An 18,297-nucleotide genomic window follows, 5' to 3' on the forward strand; every position below is an offset into this window, starting at 1 on the left:
TGAGAGAGACTGAGTGTGTGTGGGGGGTTAGTGAGAGAGACTGAGTGTGTGTGGGGGGGTAGTGAGAGAGACTGAGTGTGTGTGGGGGGGGTAGTGAGAGAGACTGAGTGTTTGGGATGTGAGCATGACAGACTGAGTGTGAGTGCGAGTGTGCCTTGTGCCCAGTCTCAGGTTTCTCACTCGCTCTCACCACTACACACCCACACTTACACATGCACTTCCTTTTTTTTGTAAAAATATACTTTATTCATAAAATATTTGAACGAACACTACAAAACATTTCAAAATCGCCATCACAAAAAGTGTAATCATATTCAACTTTTCCACATGGATCATGAGGTGCTTCAATACAATGAATGAATATTACAGACATTTCAACATGATCATTACAGACAGTGCGATGGTATACAAGTTACCAACATAGATCATGTTGCACTCTGAGGTGCTTCAATACAATTGTGATATGTGTAGTATTCACTGCATACATTCAATGTGAGGCATACATTCATTGTGAGCTGTACAGCCCGAGGGGTCTATACAATTCCCACCCCCTCGGTGCACTTAGACAGCGACCTTTCCCCATTGTGCCTTTGCGGCGGCTGCCCCAAGCTTTAGTGCATCCCTCAGCACGTAGGCCTGGACTTTGGAATGTGCCAGTCTGCAACACTCGGTCTGGGACAACTCTTTGCGCTGGAAGACCAACAAGTTTCGGGCAGACCAAAGAGCTTCTTTCACCGAGTTGATGATCCTCCAGCTGCAGTTGATGTTTGTCTCGGTGTGTGTCCCTGGGAACAGCCCGTAGAGCACAGAGTCCTGTGTCACAGAACTGCTCGGGATGAACCTCGACAGAAACCACTGCATCTCTCTCCAGACCTTCTTTGCAAAGGCACAATCCACAAGGAGGTGTACAACGGTCTCTTCCCCACCACAGCCACCTCGAGGGCAACGTGCGGAGGGGGTGAGGCTCCTGGCATGTTGGAAGGATCTGACAGGGAGGGCCTTTCTCACCACCAGCCAAGTTACGTCTTGATACTTGTTGGAAAGTTCTGGTGATGAGGCATTCTGCCAAATGACTGGCAGTCTGCTCAGGGAACCATCCCACAGGATCCACCAGCTCCTTTTCCAACAGGGATTCTAAGGTGTTACATGCCAACCACTGCCTGATGGACTTGTGGTCAAAGATGTTTCTCTGCATAAATTTTTCCATGAGGAACAGGTGGAAAGTGGAGTGAAGGTGAGTGAGTGAGCACCCTGAGACTGGGAGTGAGCTGGACACATGCACTCTGACCCTCTCACACTCTGGTCATTGTTGTTAATTAGCCTTCTTTAAATTAACAATTTATCGCTAGGACGTGGCTGTACTTTTGCTCAGCAATTGCTTCTTTCGTTAAAACCCAACTTGTTTTTCTTTTGAAATTCAGTTTATTGTTGTGCCAAACCTTATCTTTCCAAAATTTTGCTTGAGTGAGAAAAATATACAAATGTGGGTCCCTGAGCGAAAAGGTTGGACGAGGTTGGATAAGGCCTTTCGACTATAGTGCACCAAGGGGTTAGGAACTGGGCAAAACTCCTCAGTCTGCTTGTTTGGCATGTAATAAATCTTGCAAATATTAACTGTTATTGTAAATGTAGTGAATGACATACAGGGCTGGAAGAAACTATGTGGTTTGCACCTTACGCAATGTCAACTTTGAACAGTCATGTAATGTACTTTCATAAGTTTTATGACTAAAGCACGTTTTTGGAAAAAAATAATTAATATCGGCCAGGGTTTGAACGAAAACGTATCTCTCTAATTGAATAACCCAGGTGAAGACTCAAAATGCAGGTCATCATTGAGGCTGTCAAACAATCGGAGGGAAGATGGGCTTTAACAGGAAATAATGATAAGTAAAAGAAAAGAAATAATTGCATTTATGTAACACATGTCACACAAGCATTGGACAACTCAACATGCTTCACAGCTAATGGAGTACTCTTGAAGTGTTGTAATGTAGGAAATGCACAGGCAATTTTGTGCACAGCAAGCTCCCACAAACGGCAAAGTGATAATGACTGGATAATCAGATTTTAGTGAAGTTGATTGAGGGATGAATTTTGGCCAGGACACCAGGGTAACTCCCCTGCTCTTCTTCAAGATAGAGCCATGGGATCTTTCACACCCACCAATTAACGGGCAGCCAGCATGAATCACGCACTGCAGCGCTCAGGGTGGGGACAGAAGGAGCGCGAGTGCTGAAGTTCACTCATGGGCACGAGGGTGTGCACAGTAAAAGCTCCCTGAGGCACAGAGCTGCCTTGGGCAGCTGAAGATTTTTAAAATAAAAAGATATTAAAAATAATGAAAACGTGTACCCTCATGTGGCTCTGTCACATGAATAGGGACATGTTAAGTATCAAAAATTTTTTTTTTTTTAAATCGCTGGTTGAAACCTCATCCCACCCATGGATGAGATTACGCCAAAAGGGCAAAGGCCACTTGGCCTATCTGCCCGCCCGCCAACCAAACTGTCAGACGGGCAGCGAAAAATTCCAACGGATTAATTGATTAAGGGCCTTAATAGGCCGTTTCAATGTCAGCGGGCCCGCTGCCAACTCCCAACTCCCGCCTCCACCCACCGACCGAGATATCGCCCGGGTGCGCGATGACATTGGGACACTCGTCCGACACCATCTCGCGTCATTTTACCCTCGTTCGGGTCAGGTGCGCGCCCGGCCGACGAGAGGAAAGTTCTGCCCCTGGAGTGGGACTGGGAACCCAGAGCCTCATGGTGGGAAAGAGTGCTACCACCTGAAGCACAGCTGGCACGCGGACTTAAAAGGCTCTCTTATTAATTTCAAAACGAACCTTGACCTAAAACATTTATGTTCTTAAGATCCCACCTGTCAACCAGCTCTAAGAGTGTGAAGCCGGGGTAAAGGGAGTTAGAGGCCTGCGGAGAGACTTGACAATTCAGTGGGCAACTTATCAGTTGGTGACGATCGGGAATTTGCATAACCACAGCTGAGCTGCAGGCTTCCGATCAGGGGCAGTAGGTGTGAAGCTTTCTGGTAGGAGCAAATCCATGTTCAAATGCAGCAAGACCTGGACAACATCCACGCTTGGGCTGACGAGTTGCAAGTAACATTCGAGCCACACAATTGTCAGGCAATAACCATCTCCAACAAGAGAGAATCCTACCATCGCCCCTTGATGTTCAATGGCATTACCATCACTGAATCCCCCACTATCAACATCCTGGGGGTTACCATTGACCCGAAACTGAACTGGACCAGCCATATAAATACTGTGGCTACAAGAGCAGTTCAGGGACTAGGAATCTTGTGATGTGTAACTCACCTCCTGACTCCCCAAAGCCTGTCCACCAGCTACAAGGCATCAAGGGTGTGATGGAGTGCTCCCCACTTGCTGGATGGGTGCAGCTCCAACAACACTCAAGAAGCTTGACACCATCCAGGACAAAGCAGCCCACTTGATTCCCACAAACATTCAATCCCTCCAGCATCGTCGCACAGTAGCAGTGGTGTGTACCATTTATATGATGCACTGCAGCAACTCACCAAGGCTTCTTCGACAGCACCTTCCAAACCCACAACTGCTACCACCTAGAAAGACAAGGGCAGCAGACACATGGGAACACCACCACCTGTAAGTTTCCCCCCCAAGCCACTCACCATTCTGACTTGGAAATATATCGCCGTTCCTTCCCTGTCGCTGGGTCAAAATCCTGGAACTCCGTCCCTAACAGCACTGTGGGTGTACCTACACCACATGGACTGCAGCGGTTCAAGAAGGCAGCTCACCACCACCTTCTCAAGGGCAACTAGGGATGGGCAATAAATGCTGACCCAGCCAGCGAAGCCCACATCCCGTGAATGAATAAAATAAAATCTGGCTCAAGGGGCCAATCTTTCTTTCCATGGAATTGGGGATGTAGGAGCAACCGTACAGGAGGACTGCAGCTTCAAAGGATCAGGAGAGGGAAATTCCCAGGGCACCAACAAATTGAATAAGACAGGAATGATTGAGGCGTAAGGAGAGAGACAGAGAGAGAGGGGAGAAAGTGGGGTTGTCTATTAGATACAAGAGCGATGCCCAGGAGTGCATGAGGCAGTAGACCAACCTCCCCTGGTGTGGTAGAAGAATTTAAATATTGGAAATAAAAACAGAAAATGCTGGAAAAACTCAGCAGGTCTGACAGCATCTGTGGAGAGAGAAACAGTGTTGATGTTTTGAGTCTGTATGGCCCTTCTCCAGAGCTGAAGAGAAGTCGAAATGTGATGAAATTTATACTGTTTAAGCTTGGGGGGTGGAGGGGTGGTGGGGGTTGGAGCAGGTGAAGCTGAATGGAAGGCCAGCGGGTAGGTGGTCTGCTTTGTGCTTGCCACAGGCCTCGGAGGTGTTGAAAGAAAGGCAGGTGTCCAGAGTGAAACAGAAAATAAAGCTTCTCAGGGATAGTTTGAATAGCAGGTGTGAAGGCTCCATTTGAGGTGAGTGGCGAGGAGGTTAACACTTTGTGTAGCGAATGATAGCACAGAATTGTTACAGCACAGTAGGAGGCCATTCAGCCCATCATGTCGGCCCCGGCTCTCTGACTGAGCAAATCCTTTAGTGCCCCTCCCCCACCTTCTCACCGTAGCCCTGCACATTCTTCCTTTTCAGATAACAATTTACAGGAAAAGGATGAGAAAGATCCACCCAAATGTTAACCTGATCTCTTTTAGATGCCAGTAGATCCCACACTGAGTTTGCAATGTCATTTGTTTTTATTCCTAACATACCCACACCCTTCCCCCTCCTTCCCATTCACTCTCTGCCCCTCTCCCTCTCAGGGCAATTAGAGTTAATAACATTAAGAGGTAACAGAGGAACTGCCATTCTCTGCTGGTATAAAGAGGGACACCTGGTGGAAACTGGGAAATGCCCTCCAGGTGGGGATTGTGATAAGTACAAAACAATTAACATAAATTTAACGATCTTTCATGGGCTGGAAGGTCAACTTACATTTCAGAATGGTACTAGAAGATGTTGCTGACTCCTCCAGCCCTACCATTCTCCAAGATCTCTGCCCTCCTCCAATCCTGGCCTCTAGTGTATCCCCAATTTCTATCATTCCACCATTGGCAAATGTGCCTTCAGCTGCTAAAGCCCGGAGCTCTGGAATTCACTCCCTAATCCTCTCTGCCTCTCTACTTCTACTTCACCTAGCTAATGTAACCCCACTAGTTAAAAAGGGAGGCAGAGAGAAAACAGGGAATTATAGACCAGTCAGCCTGACATCAGTAGTGGGGAAAATTCTAGAGTCCATTATATAAAATTTAATAGCTGAGCAGGTGGAAAACAGTGGCAGAACAAGACAGAGTCAGCATGGATTTACGAAAGGGAAATCATGCTTGACAAATCTACTGGAATTTTTCGAGGATGTAACTAGTAGAGTTGACGGAGGGTGGGGGGGAGCCCAGTGGATGTGGTTTATTTGGACTTTCAGAAGGCTTTCGACAAAGTCCCACATAAGAAATTGGCGTGTAAAATTAAAGCCCATGGGATTGGGAGGTAGTGTATTGAGATGGATAGAAAACTGGTTGGCAGACAGGAAACAAAGAGTAGGAATAAATGGGTCTTTTTTCGAATGGCAGGCAGTGACTAGTGGGGTACCGCAGGGATCGGTGCTGGGACCCCAGTTATTCACAATATATATTAATGATTTAGAAGAGGGAATTAAATGTAATATCTCCAAATTTGCAGATGTCACAAAGCTGGGTGGGAGGGTGAGCTGTGAGGAGGATGCAGAGATGCTTCAGTGTGATTTGGACAAGCTGAGTGAGTGGGCAAATGCATGGCAGTTGCAGTATAATGCCGGATAAATGTGAGGTTATCCACTTTGGTAGCAAAAACAGGAAGGCAGATTATTATCTGAATGGCTATAAATTGAGAGAGGGGAATGTGCAACGAGACCTGGGTGTCCTCGTAGACAAGTCGTTGAAGGTAAGCATGCAGGTGCAGCAGGCAGTAAAGAAGGCAAATGGTATGTTGGCCTTCATAGCCAGAGGATTCGAGTACAGGAGCATGGATGTCTTGCTGCAATTGTACAGGGCTTTGGTGAGACTACACCTGGAATATTGTGTGCCGTTTTGATCTCCTTATCTGAGGAAGGATGTTCTTGCTATAGAGGGAGTGCAGAGAGCGAAGGTTTACCCGACTGATTACTGGGATGGCGGGTCTGACATATGAGGAGCAATTGAGTCGATTAGGATTATATTCACTGGAGTTCAGAAGAATGAGGGCGATCTCATAGAAACCTATAAAATTCCAACAGGACTAGACAGGATGGATGCAGGAAGGACGTTCCCGATGGTGGGGGAGTCCAGAACCTGGGGTCACAGTCTGAGGATACGGGGTAGACCATTTAGGACTGAGATGAGGAGAAATTTCTTCACCCAGAGAGTGGTGAGCTTGTGGAATTCATTACCACAGAAAGTAGTTGAGACCAAAACATTGTGTGTTTTCAAGAAGGAGTTAGATATAGCTCTTGGGGCGAAAGGGATCAAAGGGCATGGGGAGAAAGCGGGTGCAGGCTATTGAGTTGGATGATCGGCCATGATCATAGTGAATGGCAGAGCAGGCTCGAAGGGCCGAATGGCCTACTCCTGCTCCTAGTTTCTATGTTTCCAAGTTAACATCTCCTAATGTTGGCTCGGTACTAAATTCTTTTGGGTAGCACTCCAATGAAGTGACCTGGGATGTTTTATTATGTTAGAGACATTAAATAAATGCACAATGTTGCTGTTGGATACACTTGTGGACAGTTGCAAAAACATAGGTAATGGAAGGTCCACTGTGTTTGATCAAAATCCTCGACATTTAGTTCATTGCTGACTCATAGCTTCAAGGCTACAATAAAAACTTTCATTTTTCACCTTCTCCCCTTACCCCACCCAAATCCACAACACTGCAAGCTTTTCGTATTCAGTTCAATTCCCTGCGATGGAGACTCTAAGTAACTTGCCCACAGGGCAATGAATCATTGCACAGGAACATGCTCGCATGAAGCCAAATATTTTTCACGTTTCTCACACGGCATCCTGGCAAGTGAGTCATTACCAAAGAGGCAGCCCAGCCTAAGGAGAAATATCACAATAGAGCCTTAAGCTGCCACTCTCAATTGCAAGCTGTGAGGTGGGGAAGATTCAGAAACCATCCTTTTCTGTTGTTCAATAGATCACACCGTTGGGAAAGTTGCACTTTGATCTCTTCCCACAGTCACTGTACAGTCAATGTGGATGTGGGCAGGGACATATGGGATCAGTGATGCCTTGGGTAATTGACCGGCACTCTGTTGGAAATGACAGGACATCCGGTGACACATGGCAGTATTATTTCCCTGCTTATTAAGACTAACCTGATGGTTCCTCAATGAATGATGTTTCACGGTAAGACCAATCTATCAAGTCTTATTATTCTCTTATTATATATGTTTTAGGTATGTTTATCTACATATAGGTATGATACAGGTTTATATAACATTCTTACCTTATAGGTTTTATTTCTCACTATCAGCAAGCACGAATCCTGTGTTGATAAATTGCCTTAACAAATCCATGCCGACTGTCCTTGATTAATCCATGACTTTCTAAGTGACTGTCTTTCTCAGAATTGATTCCAATAGTATTGCCCAATAGGTCAGACTGGCTGGCCTGTAATTATTTGGCCCATCCATCACTCCCTTTTCAAATGAAGGTACAACTTAAGCAGACATCCGATCCTTCGGCACCTCACCTCAAGATTAGAGGGGAGATGAGGAAATCGTTTTTCACCCAGAGGAGTGTGGGGGTCTGGAACTCACTGCCTCAAAGGGTAGGAGAGGCAGAAGCCCTCAACTCATTTAGAAGGTGGCTGGATCGCCTCAAGTGCTGTAACCTGCAGGGCTAATGCTGGACCAAATGCTGGAAAGTGGGATTAGGCCGGGTGGCTTGTTTCTTGGCCGGTGCAGACATGATGGGCCGAGTGGCCTCTTTCTGTGTTGTCAGCTTTCTATGATTCTATGGTGAAGTCAGAGGCTGGTTTCACAGTGATACATCAACCGAGCTGAGTCCATTGGTTTTCAGGTATCACTAGCTGCTGCCAGTGGAACAAGCCTGATGAATGTTATAAACCATCAATTAAACAGATCCAGCTCCAGCACCAGCCCAATGGCTCAGCTGGCAATTTCCAAATGAAAGAAAGGACTGGCATTTACCGAGCACTTCAAGACCTCCTGAAGCACTCTTCAGCCAATGAATTATTCTGAGGCAGTGTCCCTGCTCTCATAGGGGCATACGCAGCAGCCAATTTGTGCACAGCAGGCTCCCACAAACAGCAATAAGATCAATGGCCAAAGTCCTCTGAACTCCCGAATGTGCACCTGAATCACACAGACCAGAAGATTTCGACTAAAATAAAAGTAAAATACCACAGATGCTGGAAATCTGAAATAGAAACAAAAAGTGCTGGAAAAACTCAGCAGGTCTGGCAGCATCTGTGGAGAGAGAAAAAAAGCTAACATTTTGAGTCTGCATGTCTCGAGGGTGGTAACAGTCTGGAATGCATTGCCTGGGAGGGTGGTGGAGGCGGGTTGCCTCACATCCTTTAAAAAGTACCTGGCTGAGCACTTGGCACGTCATAACATTCAAGGCTATGGGCCAAGTGCTGGTAAATGGGATTAGGTAGGCAAGTCAGGTGTTTCTCATGTGTCGGTGCAGACTCGATGGGCCGAAGGGCCTCTTCTACGCTGTGTGATTCTGTGATTCTGTGACTCTTCTCCAGAACTGGAGAGAGGTAGAAGGTTTAGACTGTTGGCTTAATATCATCTGGGGCAGTAATAATGGTGTGACAATTACAAAAGCAAAGGAAGGCTAAGGAAGAGAGGGACAAACAATTAGATAATATTCCTGCTTACTAATCACCACCCAGTGACACTCACTAGAAAGTGCCAGTGAAATGAATATTGGTCTGTGAAACCCTCGCATGCCAAATAAGCTGCAGATTCTCACTAGGGACGCACAGAGCAACAACAGCAGCAATTTGCATTTATATATAGAACCTTTAATTTAGCAGTAATACAAGTCCCAAGAAACTTCACAGGAGCACTATAAAACTAACTTTGACACTGAGCCGCATATAGAGATATCAGGAGATGATCAAAAGCTTGGTCAACAAGTTGTGTTTTAAGGAGCATTTTGAAGAAGAAAAAAGAGGTGGAGATGTGAAGAGTTTTAGAGAGGGGTTTCCAGGATTTAGGGCCCAGGAAGCTGATGGTGGCGCATTGGGAATGCTCTAGAGGCCAGAGTTAGAGGAGAGCAGAGATCTCAGAGAATTGTAGGGCTGGAGGAGCTTACTGAGTGAGAGAGGGAGTGAGGCCAGGAAGAGATTTGAAAACAAGGGCGACAACTTTAAAAATTGAGGTGTTGCTTAACCTGGAGCCAATGGTCAGCAAGCACAGGGGTGATGGGTGAACAGGACTTGGTGTGAGTCTGGGCCAAAGCCGGCAGAATTGTGGCTGGCCACTAGCTTACAGAGGGCTGAACATGGGAAACAAGTCAGGATTCCTTTAAAATAGTCAAGTCTAGAGTAACAAAGACCTAGATGGGAGTTTCAGCAGAAGAAGAGCTGGCAGCGGGAAGGGAGTGAAGGTGGGTAACCTTATAGCGGTCTTAATGATATGCACAATGAATGGCCATTGGCTGAGGGCCAATGAGCACTCTGTGCCCATGGGATCAAAGGTCAGCCTGAACTGACATACTCAGAAGACGAGTGTAGAAAATCAGGAGCAAAAACAACGGTACAAGCAGCATTCAAAATCAGTGGATTTATATAAACCATTCAATCTTCAATCCTGCAGTTCAGTGGCACAGACTGAAACCTTTGCAGCAATTGTTGCTGAGTATCTGTCCATCTCCATGCTTTGTTGAACCCTCTGTACAAATGAATAGATTGATCATTTCAGTAAAAAAAAAACCAAGTTCCTTTCTTTACAATAATAGAAACAGAAAATGCTGGAAAAGCTCAGCAGGTCTGGCAGCATCAGTGGAGAGAGAGACAGAGTTAACGTTTCGAGTCCAATATGACTCTGACCAGTTCTGAAGAAGATTCGAAACATTAACTCTGTTTCTCTCTCCACAGGTGCTGAGTCTTATTAGCATTTCTCTGTTTTTATTTCAGATTTCCAACATCCACGGTATTTTGCTTTTATTTTCTCCCTTTTCTTTACTACTTCACTGCTGTGCTTTGAAACTTTTTGTCTTTGAAGAATACTTATCTCTTTCTTCACAATAACTTCTCTTCATTTCCTCAGGGCAATACACCATGTTAGGGTATCTATCCACAGGCAAGGAACCCTGTTTGATTTCTGGCTAACCTTGCTGCATATAATGGGTAAGTGTGAATTATCCATTTATATAGTGAACATTACCTATATAACTCACTTATGAGCTATGAGCTCACTGTTACTATTGACATATAACGTGATGTGTCATACTTATTTCTATTTTTAGAGTCTGATTATAAAGTCTTATGATATGGCAGGCTACCTAAATATAGATGTGAGGGGAGAAAAGTACCTTTAAGAGTTGAGAAAAACACAGAAAATTCTGGAAATACACTGCAGCTCTGGCAACATCTGTGGAGAGAAACAGAGTTAACGTATCAGGCCTGTGACCTTTTCACCGTCTCCTGAAACAGTAACCCTCTTTCTCTCTTCGCAGATCCTGTCAGGCATGTTGGGTGTTCCCAGCATTCAGAGTTTTTTATTTCGGATTCCCGGCACGCGCAGTATTTTGCTTCTGGTTTTAAGAGTTAAGATAGTCATTGACACACCTCTGAGGGGTTGAACTTGCTACCACCATAACATAGAGGCATTCTCAGGGAAGCTAGGAGGGAGACTGGGATAGGAGACATATTGAATAGACTGGAAGGAGTTTTGTGCACCAGCATGGATCAGATGACCTGTTTCCGAGCTGTAAATTCTATGTAATTACTACTCAAAGAATTTTCTGACTTAATCCTCCTATTCGATACCTGGCTCACTCTGGCTAGAGGGGCGGTTATGCCCAGCTGTGATTGAGAACTTGGGAAATTGTTTTCTGCATTTAGCTTTACCATCACAATTTTCAGGATTTTTGGTTCTGTTTTTGCATCACTGGCAACAGCAAACACCATTTCCCCCAAGATCCACAGCAGTCCAAACAGTTCTGGGATTGCAGACTATCATCCTTCAGAGAAGCTATCTTTTTTCCTTCTTTATGCTTTCATGGGGATGTGGGCATCGCTGGCTAGGTCAGCATTTATTGCCCTTGTACAGAGGGCATTTAAGAGTCGGCCACATTGCTGTGGGTCTGGAGTCACGTGTAGGCCAGACCAGGTAAGGACAGCAGATTTCCTCCCCTAAAGGACATTTGTGAACCAGGTGGATTTTTACAACAATTGATGATAGTGTTTTTTTCACTTTTCACGGACTTTTAATTGCAGATTTTTTTATTGGACTCAAATTTCACCATTTACTATGGTAGACCTGAGTCTCTAGAATAGTAGTCCAGTGATGATACCACTATGCCATCACATCTCCTTGAACTGAGTGGCTTGCCACACCACTTCAGAGGGCAGTTAAGAGTCAACCACATTGCTGCCCAGGCAATTTCCTTCCTTAGTAAACCAGATGGGCTTTTATGACAATGGATGATGGTTGTTAAGGTCACCATTACTGAGACTAGCTTTTCAATTCCAGATTTTGTTCATTACATTTAAATTCCACTGGCTGCTGTTGTGGGATTTGAACCCTTGCCCCCAGACCATTAATCTGGACCTCTGGATTTCAAGTGAAGTTATCACCATTTTACCCCCACCCCAAACCGCCATAGCAACATAACCTGGCTCCAGGCTGCATGTTGAGAAGGTGGGGCAGGTGAAGTATTGGTTAAGCAGCATGTCTTACATTGCAGCACTCCCTCAGCACTGCCTTGGAGACTCAACCCAGCATATATGCTCATTACCTCACTGCTGTTTGCGGGATCCCGCTATGCGCAAATGGACTCCCGCTGTTTCCTGCATTGCGCCAGCGGCTGGGCACTCCCAAAAGAGCCTCAGTGGGTGTGAGGCGCCGTGGGAGACCCTGGGGCCGTGAAAGGCGCTACATAAATGAAAGCTCCTTCCTCCCTTTGATGGCTGCAGAAACGGCGGTATAACTGCGATCCGAGACCCACTCAAAGGCAGTCGCTGGGTCTTCAGGCGCCGTCGTTCCCTGCAGTTTCCCGGTGTCCTGATACCGCGTGTGCTGGAATATGGAAGACGGGAATGGGGCAAAATTAGCAACAAGAGCAAATAACGTGGCTTGCCGTCATTACCCCCACCCCCATGAGCTTTTCTCGCCCATCCCAGGGAGTAATGCAACTCCCCCAGACATTTTTTTTTTGTCCTCAACCCAACATAAACTAGTCTAAGACTCTTCAGTACCAGCTGTAGACTTGCCGTTATGGAAAACACGCCAGGAATGTAACATTTAAACCGTGTGTAGGAAAGGGACAGTGCAAAGGGGAGGCAGAATAATCACCCAGATAGAACAACTTTGTACTCGCATTTTAGGATGGCAAACAGCCTCTGGAGCGAAATAATGCGAAAAGAAGGAAAGGTTAATAATTAACATCAAAATAAGCGTCTTGAGTTCGACAGAAAACAGCAGCAGAATAAAGTGGAAGCTGTTCTCTGATTTTACCTGTCATTTTTATCATCAAACTGTAAGAATCTCAGTCTTAATATTCCCCTACTTGCCCCCACAGTTCAGTTTTGTTTTTTAAAAAAAGGCTGGATTTCTTTTTTTAAAAAAAGAAACAAGTTTATTTCACAGCTTCAGAAGGGTGCTTAGGAATTTCGCGAGGACCATTCTGCAAGACTAGGACGCTTGCTCGGAACAGAGGCGTCCTGATGGGGGGGATGCTGACCGGCCACTTTCTCCCCAGAGTCAATGTAGATGCCCGGGGAGGGGGGGGTGGGGGGAGTAGGTGGAGGGAGTCGCTCAGTGAAGCACACTTTTGCGGGCAATTGCCGAGGCGTGGTTCGCTTTGAATATACCCGCTATTGTGACTAGCCTCGCGGACGATTCGTGTAAACGTTCGTATAAACTGAACGATTCGTACAAACGACTCTCACGTGCTACTGTAGCAACGACTGCAGCTTAATTTTACCACTCGCAAGGGTGATTCGCTGAAGTTGTTGGGAGCAGCTAACAAGCTCCCAGAGTGAAATCACCTTTCTGTTCATATGCTAGGGAGAGCGTTTTAATCGCTGAGTTCTGTTTCTCTGCCCCCATCCTCCCCCGTGACTTGCTGGCAAATATTTTGCACCAGTCTGGTGAGTTCTAAATTCTACTGCTCTTCCCTTTCAAAATATTCCAATTTTGCAAACGGTAAATAAAACTACCGACTTCCTTGCAGATGTGAACACTTAAATCAGATATCCCAAATGCATAAAATATCCTCCTCACTAACCCAAATAAATGTAAGCCTTTTTTTTTTAAATTGTGGATGTTTGATTTTAAACATATTGCTTGGCTTAAAATGTTGCATTATTTCGCCCAACATTTATAGAAGAAGCGACGCTATTATTAATCTTATTCTCTATTATCTACTACATTATACAATTCCAACTCAATTCCCTTCCATACGATTTAATCCCAGCCTCCATAAGCACTTGTTCCACATTCTACCAACCCTGTGTGTGAAACGGTTTTCAATTTTGGTTCCTTTGATAACCCACAACTTTGCCACCACCGCTTAAAAGCTACTTCTCCCTGCTAGCCACCTCAGTATGTTCTTATTCCCCCCCACCCCCGCCGCCCCTCTCTCTTCCCAAAACGTTTAGATTTAGACTAGACTTCCCTTTCACCAGATCTGTTCTGCTGTAAACATCCCAGTTGTTGAAATTTTATTTCACATTTATAACCTCTCATTTCTGGTACCCTGAGTGTAATCCAAATTTAATTTCAGAAAGCTGCAACGTAATTATTTAAGTACTTATGGATGTTATTGAATCTGTTAGTTATTGGAGACAGCTGTATTCCAGGGTACTAAGGAAATAAAGCATTAATTCCTCGAATAATATTCAGACTATCAGATGTAAACCTGCCTCATCTCAGAAGAAAGCAGTTCTCTGGTTTTAAACGCCACAGGACCAAAATTTATATTCCTACACATGAACCGCTTTAAGCAACTTTTTCAAGAGAAGTTTTGACTTTTAAAACCCTTGAAAGAGTTGTTAGAAATTCTGTGTTTAAAGAAATCCTGTTGCAACAAAGATATTAATGTGAAAGCAGGTATGTTTGTGGGACTCTCTGCTGGTTCTAATATATTGTATCGTACAATATCTACCTTATGTGAACAGCACGGTATTTAATTGCATATTAAATTAGATAGGACATTTTGCATTACATTTCGTGTAGTTGAGGTACATTATAGCGTATGTGTAGTACGCAGGATATTCTGTACATATTTGTCCTAATTTTGTACAACATCAAGTTGCTCCTTTAACGTAATAAAAATGCCCCAAGGCACTGGTGGAGGGAGCGGTTAGGGGGTTTTTATAAAGCAAAATATTACATCAGGTCACATTAGGAGGTATTAGTGCTGATGATGAAAAGCTTGCTCAAAGAGACAGGTTTCAAGGCGCGCCTTAATAGAGGAAAGCGCAGCAGAGACAGGGAGAGGCTTAGGGAGGAGATTCCAAGCCATGGAGCCAGACATAGTCAGCAATTGTGGAGTGATTAAAATCAGGGATGATCAAGAGGCCAGAATTAGAGGAGAACAGATATCTCGGAGCTTTGTGGGGATTGGAGGAGATTACAGAAATAGGCACATTACCACATAGTAGCCAAACTGCTGGATATATTATCAATTTTAAAATGAATTTTATTGAAATTGTTTTATTAAAATTAGATTAATTATGTGTATAAAATGGATCTTTACAGGGACGGGCATATTACCACACAATAGCCAAATTGTTGGATATATTATCCATTATTAAATGTATTTTATTGAAATTGTTTCATTAGTTAGATTAATTATAAATTCAAAGGTTACGGGGAGAAGGCGGGAGAATGGGGTTGAGAAACTTATCAGCCACGATTGAATGGCGGAGCAGACTCGATGGGTCGAATGACTTAATTTCTTCTCCTATGTCTTATGGTATTTAATGTGTATAAATAGATCTTTACAGGGACAGGCATATTACTATACAGTAGCTAAATTGCTGGATCTATTATCCATTTTAAAGTGTATTTTATTGAAATTGTTTTATTAAAATTAGATTAATGATGTCTATAAAATGGATCTTTACAGAGACGGGCATATTACCACACAATAGCCAAATTGTTGGCTATATTATCCGTTATTAAATGTATTTTTATTGAAATTGTTCTATTAGTTAGATTAATTATAAATGTGTACAAAATGGATCTTTACAGAGACAGGCATATTACCACACAATAGCCAAACTGTTAGATTTTTATCCATTTTTAAATGTATTTCATTAAAGTTCTTTGCTTAAAATTAGTTTAATTATAAATGTGTACAAAATGGATATTTACAGAGATGGAATATTACCACACAATAGCCAAACTGTTAGATATATTATCCATTTTTAAATTTATTTATTGAAATTGTTTAACTAAATTAGATTAATTATAAAGGGTATAAAATGGATCTTTACATACATATCGACTTAATGTATCATTTCTGTATTATTTATTGTTATGAATTTATTGCAAACATATACTGCTTTGCATCATATAGGATATGTTACAGCTATTTTCTGATTTTTCTGAGTGACCTGGAAAAAATGAAAGGAATTGACAATTAGTTTTTATTTAAAGCTACTTAATTCCTTTGATTTGAACAGGGCGGCGTCCAATTTCCCCCAAATGTCTTGAATTCGATTTTAATCTCTGATGTGGGTCTGATTGCCGCCGGCAGAGGAAAAATGGAAACTCTCATCGAGTGTGCCCAGTTTCCTGCTCCCTGCTCTAGAATATTGTATTTCCCTAGCCCAAAGAAAATCAAGCCAAAATGTCGCTGTTAGTGAGAACGTAGCACGGAGAAATAAAAAGGATAAAACACACACACACACACAACACGAATCAACATCGAATCCAGCCCTGTTCAATTAAGAAAATAGAGCCTTCAATTTCCCCAATCATTCCCACCTCCATTAAACGGGGGAAATCCTGAAAAACGAAAACAACCAAGATTTAACATATCGAGAGCAAGGAACTATTATTTTAGATTATCTGTGGTCATAGATTAAAGAAACATTAATATATCATTTACTACGTACATATAGTAGCCAAATTGCTGGATATATTATCCATTCTAAAGTGTATTTTATTAAATTGTTTTATTAAAATTAGATTAATTATACATGTATTTCATTGAAATTGTTTGAGTAGTTAGATTAATTATAAATGTGTATAAAATAGATATTTACAGATATTTTATACACATGTATAATGTGTTTGAAGATATGTTTAAAAATCTAATGATTACCAATTATTCTGATTTTAACCGAACAACATTTAATGGATTACAATGTTTTACCCAGCACCGTAGAATTCATGGGGCTGCGGTCCTAATACCCTTAAACTCCCGAAACAGCGGGAGAGAGAAAAGCAAAAGCGAATACAGTGATTATGTTATAATGATTCGAACAGACTACCACACAACACGAGCAGCTCAAAATAAAGAGTCAAGAAACAGCAAAGTTATTTAAAAAAAAAACCTTAACCTTGAAAGAATCTCCCATCAGGGTGGCTGCAAGTATCTGTTTTACCAGAGCTCATTTAAAACGATTGTGAAGATATTAAAGTAACAAGAACGCTGTAGGCAACAGAAAGTGCCTGAGCCCATTTGCAACACAATTGGGGCAACAATTGTGAATTATTTGGCAATTGGAAATTGAATACCTCAAAGAATTCGCCAACAAAACGGTCCAAAGATTAATATAATTCTGCCCAAAAATTATAAATGACGAGCTGGACCAGCCAAATGTTTTTTTTTAAATGTTCTCGAATTGAATTCCTGCCCCCCCCCCCCCCCCCCCACGCCCACCTTTGAAAGATGTTCTTGCTACCGTGGTTCAATGTAAAATGATAGCACAGGGCCCGCAATTTCCAGCAGCCAGCGGCTCTGTTTCATATTTAAGATCAGAGGGATGTTTAATTTAATTTCAAGGTTTCTTGGGTGGCTTCAGAGCGTCCCTGCCTCTCGCGCCACAGATGGAACAGGTTTTTTTCTTCCTTGAAAGTAGAAAATATTCTGGGCGATTTTGTTTGTTTGTTAGCCTGTCGTTTTGGAACATTCAGCCGTCCGGACCTTTAAGAGGCCCAGCTAGTCACATCCCCAAAGCATCAGCACCTGGCTCACCCCACTCACAGAGAGTATTTTGCCTCCCTCCTGCCTCGTTCATCCTTCTCTTATATCTACCACCCCCTTCCCCCTCCCCCTCCCTCCGACCCCCTTCCCCACCTCCCCCGCACTTCCCTTCTCCGTCCCTTCTTCCACTTTCTGCTTTTCATTTCGGAGTCCCGTTCTTTTCCCCCTTGTGTTCCCGCTTTTTCGCATGATCCTTTCCCTTTGGCAACCTCTTCCACATGGCTTCTGCTTGATTCTCCACTTTGTTTGCATTTGATGGTATATTTCTAAAAGCTAAGCTACATCTACAATAGTTTAACCCTTTGTAACTGGACCATTCGTTGGACTTCACTGCATTATATATAAAACACCATAGATACATTTATATGTGTAGTTTGTATATATCTATATATGTGTGTGTATATTTGTGAGTATATAAATATGTGTATATGTGTATATATATATGTGTGCCTGTGTATATATGTGTGCGTATATGAGTGCATGTAGATATATGTGTGTATGTATATGTGTATATATATGTGTGTGTATGTGTGTGTAAATGTGTGTATATATATCTGTGTGTATATGTGTGCGTGTGTCTGTGTATACATGTATGAGAGTGTGTATAATCCCGTCTCTAAATAGAATTGTTTCTTTAAATGGGATATATAAAATATTTGGTAATGGAACTGTAAGGGAGGTTGGGTTAAATTTTTTTTATAGGAGCTGTTGAATGGAATGCACTGGCTGAAAGGAAGCAGATTCAGTAACTTTCAAAAGGTAATTGGATACATAATTGAAGGGGAAATGTGCGGAGATATGGGGACTGAGCAGGAGAGCGGGAATAATTGGACAGCTCTTTCAAAGAGA

At 43.2% G+C, this 18,297-nt stretch overlaps 1 long non-coding RNA gene across 1 annotated transcript in view; it reads left to right on the forward strand.

Annotated features, from left to right (window-relative positions):
• The first annotated feature begins 7,341 nt into the window (after window positions 1-7,341).
• The window catches only part of LOC121271427, a 42,082-nt gene continuing 31,126 nt past the window's right edge, over window positions 7,342-18,297 (forward strand). The window contains exons 1-2 of the long non-coding RNA XR_005941715.1: window positions 7,342-7,431; window positions 10,332-10,411. This is a non-coding gene — a long non-coding RNA (uncharacterized LOC121271427). The remainder of the gene's footprint in view (window positions 7,432-10,331; window positions 10,412-18,297) is intronic.

Source organism: Carcharodon carcharias, chromosome 30, assembly GCF_017639515.1.
Source record: "Carcharodon carcharias isolate sCarCar2 chromosome 30, sCarCar2.pri, whole genome shotgun sequence".
NCBI lineage: Eukaryota > Metazoa > Chordata > Chondrichthyes > Lamniformes > Lamnidae > Carcharodon > Carcharodon carcharias.